Raw genomic sequence first — 6,000 nt, forward strand, 5'->3', positions numbered from 1 at the left:
CTTCCAGACTCAGCCAGAAGCCTCAGCCAGCTGCTTAGTTTTCCAACACCTGTCACCCCGGGATCTTGGTGTGGGCCACGGGAAGACCTTGGACAGCTGGGGCCATCTCTCCCTCCCACAGGTACAGGAGGACGAGCTGGCCACCTGCTCTTTCCTCCCACCTCCTCACCTGAGCCCCCGGAACCAGGTTCCCAGACCTGCCCCGAGGCCTCTCCTGAGCCCCAGCGTCTACGTTTTCTCCCCTCCAGTCCTGGCTCCTACCCAAGGCCCTTTCCTTACTGTGGCTCTTCCCTAGATGGGGGTTGTAGTGCGTGCCATCCTGCTCCCCTCCTGCCCAGAGGCACAACCTGTACCCATCCCAGGTGGCCACAGAAGGAGGGGAAGGTAATGGATTTGAGGCCAAATTAGGCTCCTTTGTACTCAGCCCCAAGTTAGGTTGACATTTCCCCTGAAGGAGGACCGTGAAAGGGTATGAGATACAGGGAAAAGTCAAATCAAAAGAAAAACTGCCCCCGAAAGGGTCCTGCACTCAGAGGTCCCTTCTTCAACCTCTTCTGCCAGCCTCAAACTTGACTCCTGGCCCTGCGCAGCAGGGAGGGGGCCTGAGGGGCGTCATCGGGCACAGGCAAGGTGGTGAGAAGAGGAGACTTACTTTATCCCGGGTGCTGTGAGAGCCCATCCAGGCAGGAGAAAGGAGGCGTGTCGGTCACGTTTCCCCTCCCTGACAGTTTCCTCTCCAGGGCGGCTGGCCGGCCTCACTCCCACGCCTGCAGGAGAGACGGGTCTGGCCAACAAGTGCTACTGGCACTTTGACCTGCCTCAGTCCCAAGCTCCCTCTAGCAGCCGGGATGAACCCCCAAAACATTGCCCAGCATGCCTGGCTCTCACCCCAGAGACCCCGACCCACCCCCTCCTCCTTCATATCCAACCCGACTCAGCCTCCTGACTTAGCCCTGTTTGCCCCCCTTTAACCGTGCTCCAGACTGTCCAGCCTTGCACAGCCTGGAAGGCAGTGTTTTACCAAATGTGTCAAATGGAAGTCGGGCATAGAAGCAGCATAGCCCAACGTCTATAGGAAACACGATGGAATTGAAATGTCACCACCATGCAAAGCTGTAGGGAGATTCTAATCGTGTCTCCCTGGGGATCGGGTCCGGGGAGAGAAGCATGGGAGGCGCATTTGGGGTCGGATACGAGCTCTGAGTCACCATTTGCATTAGTTCCCGCCCTGCCGCCTGCCTGGCTTAGGAGCTTAGCCCATTGGACATGGCCGAAAGGGCACCCACTGTGGGAGGCCCGGACTAACAATAACGAGCTTCTTCACGGGCTGCCTCCCAGAGGCGTCTCCAGCACCCCGTCTCCAAAAGCTTTTCCTAGACTGAGTCCCCGTCTGTGAGCGCAGAGGGCTTTGCCTCGAGCCATTGCCCGCCGCCCCAGGCCATCACGCGGGCCCCCGTCTTCCAGTCCGTAGCTCCAGTGTGAGCCCGCCGCACTGCGGAGTGATGAGTACACGGTGGGAGTCACGGCTCCGACCGCAGCGGCGGGGCTAGCACGTTTCCCAATCCACGCCTCAATCCCTGCCTGAGGGGCGGGTCAAGAAAACATACACCAATCAGACTGTAGAGCTGGAATTGTTTACCCTCAGGACCTATAGAAGGGCTGCAGGGAGGGGCCGAGGGCGCCGGTTGCTTCCTGTGGTTTAAACCTCGGCGGCCTCTGCGCGTAGGCGGGCAGTGCGCCGGCGGAAGCTGCGGGCGCCAGCCTACACCTGCGGATCTGGAGGACCCGGCGGCGAGCCTATGTCGGCGGGGCGGGTAAGCAAGGCTGGGCGGGAGAAGGGGCTCCGAGGGCTGCCCGGCTGATGGGCATAGGTCGGGGCTGAGCACAACCTGCCGGGGTACCGATTCCGGGCGCGTAGACCGTAGCTGGGACGTACCTACCGCCGAGTGGGCGTTGCGGCGACGCGCCGGCCCTGGGCGGCCGAGCCCCCGAAGTCACCTTGGCCGGGGCTTAGCGCGGTGGAGGGGCCAGGGGTCGGGGTCGCATTCAGCGAGGGAGCTGGCCTTCCCTGGGGCCGCGAGTGCCACAGACAGGCGACACCCGCCGTGGGCCCGGGGGTGCCGACTGCGGTCTTTCTGTAAAGGGACCACCGGCTTCTCACCCTCTAGTCACGCCTTTAGTGAACTAATGGGCGTGACCTTGCGAGAAACACTTTCCTTGGTGTATTAGGATCGAGTGTGAAATTCAGTCCTACGCTTCTACCGCAGTGAAACTAAATTTTTTCCCCGATTATAAAAATTACACAATCTCATTGTTTTTATAAGTAACTTAAGTAATATTAGGTATGTATAATGAATGGAGGAAAGTACTAGAAATTCCAACAGCCAAAAAAATGTTCACATTTGGATTTACTGCAGCTCTAGTCAATGTGAGTATATATTTATACTTATGAAATGTACTTTTAAATGATTTTATATTTTGAATATAATAAAGCACATTCATTTAAAAAGCAGATGATGGATGCCTAAGAATATTTTAGGATCACGTCTGTCAAGTCCAGATATGCATTATCATTATTAACCCATGCGTGGCCTTTCTTGCTCTGGCTGTACCGCACCATGTATTAGTATCTGACCAATTCCCTGATGACAGTCATTTGCTCTTCCAGTTTCGTCGTCATCAGAGAATAGCGGGGTAGTGGTTATTAGTCCGTACACTCGTCTGCCTTCTTATCCAGTTTGTCTCCTTAGAATAATTCCTGAAGTGAATGATGGCTTAGAAATTATGGTACTATTTAAACTGATTCATAATGTCCAACTGCCCTCTAGAAAAATTGATATCCCCTCTCCACCCCGCCCACCCCAGAGTGCGAGGCTGCTTGCGTCTCCACGGGCTGACCAGCCCTGGGTATTGAAAATTTTTACCAGTCCAAAAGGATGCGTTAATGTTTTTATTTGCATTATTAATGAGACTAAACATCTTTTTCTATGTTTATTATTATTTCTTTGGTAAATCATCTGTCTTTTCCTTATTCTGTGGGTGTGTGTATGTTTTATTAGCTTTCTAAGAGGAATTTGAATTAGTATTTTGAACCTGGTACAAAAACCTTCCCCAGTTTGTTGTCCCTTTCGATTAGGGTTCCTTTTCACGGTATTTTTTCCTATTGTTTTGTTCTAATGTGGTTCTTTAAGCGGCATGTTTACCTTCCCAGAGGTAGAGGAACTTGTTTTACCTGGGCAGTAGCCTCCCTGGAATGGTTGGATCTATAAGTACTGACCCCTCCTACCCGTTCCCCGCTCGAAATCCCTTCACTTGAAACTAAACATGGGGCACTAAATCGCTTTGGATTTTTGAAGAGAACGTACTTAGTAGGGCGTTTGGTTAATATTGTCTATAATTATTTACAGAATAAAAGGTGTTCTAGTCTCTAGATGGCAGTTTCTTCCTCAGTAAAGAGAAAGGATTATCAAGTCTTTATATTAGAAAGTGTTTCTTTTTAATATAAAGAACTGACAGTTGCCTATGGACCTTACTAAAGTTTAGATTTTATTGGCAAACACCTACTCCTGTATGTTCAAAAAAGAATGGGAGTGTGCTATAATTTAAATGTAAATAAAGTAATACTTCAATCACTGTATAGCAGTGATTTTCAACTCACGTGCCGCAGCACAATTTTTAAAACATTGCAATACCTGACTGGTCAGGGACATTGACCTCTTTTCCCTTAGATGGTCAAATCCAAAAATGGCAACAGTCAACACAACAGCCGTCTGGTGTGAATGAATCACAATTATACTTTTTGGGGGTCAGATCAGCACAAACTATATTTTATGGTGTGCTGCCGAACTTTAGTAATTTTTTGTATGTGCCATGAGGTGGAGAAGGTTGAATTGCTGGTCTGTATTATGGTACACAAAAGAGTCTCTCTGTGGACAAGTCCTCCTTGTCCACAGTCCTATTTCATCTCTGCTCCTCTTTGTTCTCTGCTCTTCTTTCTTAGTAGGTAGGTTTATACTGCATGAACATTGGAAAGCTCAGTTTTGTTTATATATATTTCTTGATACATAAAATCTCATTTACAGTTCAAAACCTATGGAATTCCTTCCATTTTACATTGAAGAAAGTAAGATCCAAGCCCTGCTTACCTTCTAACATGTATTTAGTGTCTACAGTGGCTCAGAAACTGGAATTTATACAGACATTACCTCACGTAACTGAAGTAATTCTGAAAAGTTAAATTTGGGGGCTTCTTGCTTGCTTCTTCTGTGGTAACTACCAAACGTAATGTCACTAAAAGCTTATTCTAAATTTGACAGTATAACCTAGTTAAACTTGAAAGGATTTACTTAAGACCTAAAATCCTGATCTTCTCCTCTTTGCTTCTACAGACTCTCCCAAGCATGACGTTTTAGTTAGCGCTTTTTGTTCCATGTACCATTTCTTTAAAGTTGATTTTTAAAAATCAGGAGTGATTTATTATGTTTCAATTACAGCTGACATTCAGTATTTTATATTTGTTCAGGTGTACAGGATGGTGGTGAGGCAATTGTGTAACTAACAAAGCGACCCCCCTGATCATTCTAGTGCCTACCTGGTACCATACACAATATTACAACTCTATTGTCTGCATTCCCTATACATGGTTGTGACAGTTTTTGTGGCTCCTGAATCTTTTCACCTTTTTCCCAGTCCCCCCTCCACACATCTGGCAACCCTTAGTTCTCTGCATCTGTGAGTCTGATTTTGTTTTATTTTGTTCTTTAGATTCTGTGTATAAGTGAGATCACACAGCACTTCTTTTTCTCTTTGACTTACTGCACTTAGCAGAGTGTTCTCCAGGCCCATCCTGCTGTCCTGTCCCAGACGTGCTTCAGATCTGAAACCTGGGAGTTCTTCTGAAAGCCTCCGTCCTTTTGAACCTCGCGTTCTTTCACCCAGAGTCCTGTTGACCCTTTCTTAATCTCAAATCCCTGTGCTTGTCTCTAGTCCCCTACTACAAAGCTAGTCTAGGCCCTCACTTCCCTGCTGAACGCAGCAGCCTCCTCGTTGGTCCCACTGTCTTGCCCTCTTCCGGTCCACAGCATACACACAGCAACGCTGGCTTTTCGTTTGTTTTTGCAGAGGCGCCTCAAGATAAAAACCTGGTTTTTCACAACATTTACATCACTTGAGAAGGAAACCTTGTACCCATTAGTAGTCACTCGCCGCTTTTTCCTCCCTCAGCTCCTGAGAAACACTAAGCTATAATAATTTCTGTCTGAATGGGTTTGCCTATTCTGAACGCTTACCAGAAATAGGATTGTGTGATACGTAGACTTTTGTTGTCTGGCTTCTTTCTCTTGGTGTTTTCAAGGTTCATCCGTGTTGTGGCATGCATCAGCGGTCCATTTTTGTTTGTGGCTGAATAGCATTTCCTTGTCTGTTTATCCCTTATTTTGTTTATTCATGAGTTGATGGGCATTTGGGTTTCTTCTTCTTTTTGACTGCTATGAAAAAGGCTGCTGTGAACGTTATTGTATGGATTTTGGTGTGTTCGTACGTTTTCAGTTCTCTTGGGTACGTACCTATGGGTAGAGTTGCTGTATGGTAATGTTTTTATAAATATTTTAAGTTGATTTTCAGCTAATTGTGTTGTGGTCATAAAATATACTTTCTATGTTTTAGTGTTTTGAAATTGTTGAGTCTTGCTAAGTGGTTCAGAATACTTGTGTGCTTAAATACTCAATGTGTGCTTAGAAAGAATATGGTGTGTGGACTTGTCGGGTACAGACTTCTATATATATCTATGTAATCAACTGAGGTAATCATAGGCATATTGTTTATATTCTTACTATTTATTCAATGAATTACTGAAGAAGTAGGTTAAAATCCACTATGATTGTGGATTTGTGGATTTGTCTTTGTGGTTCTATTAATTTGGATTTATGTATTTTAGGGGCCATGTTTATAGGCTGCATACAGTTATAAACTTGTACTTTTCTCAATGAATTAAACTATTAT

Source organism: Furipterus horrens, unplaced genomic scaffold (assembly GCF_987537825.1).
Source record: "Furipterus horrens unplaced genomic scaffold, mFurHor1.1.pri manual_scaffold_11, whole genome shotgun sequence".
In the NCBI taxonomy this organism is placed as follows: Eukaryota; Metazoa; Chordata; class Mammalia; order Chiroptera; family Furipteridae; genus Furipterus; species Furipterus horrens.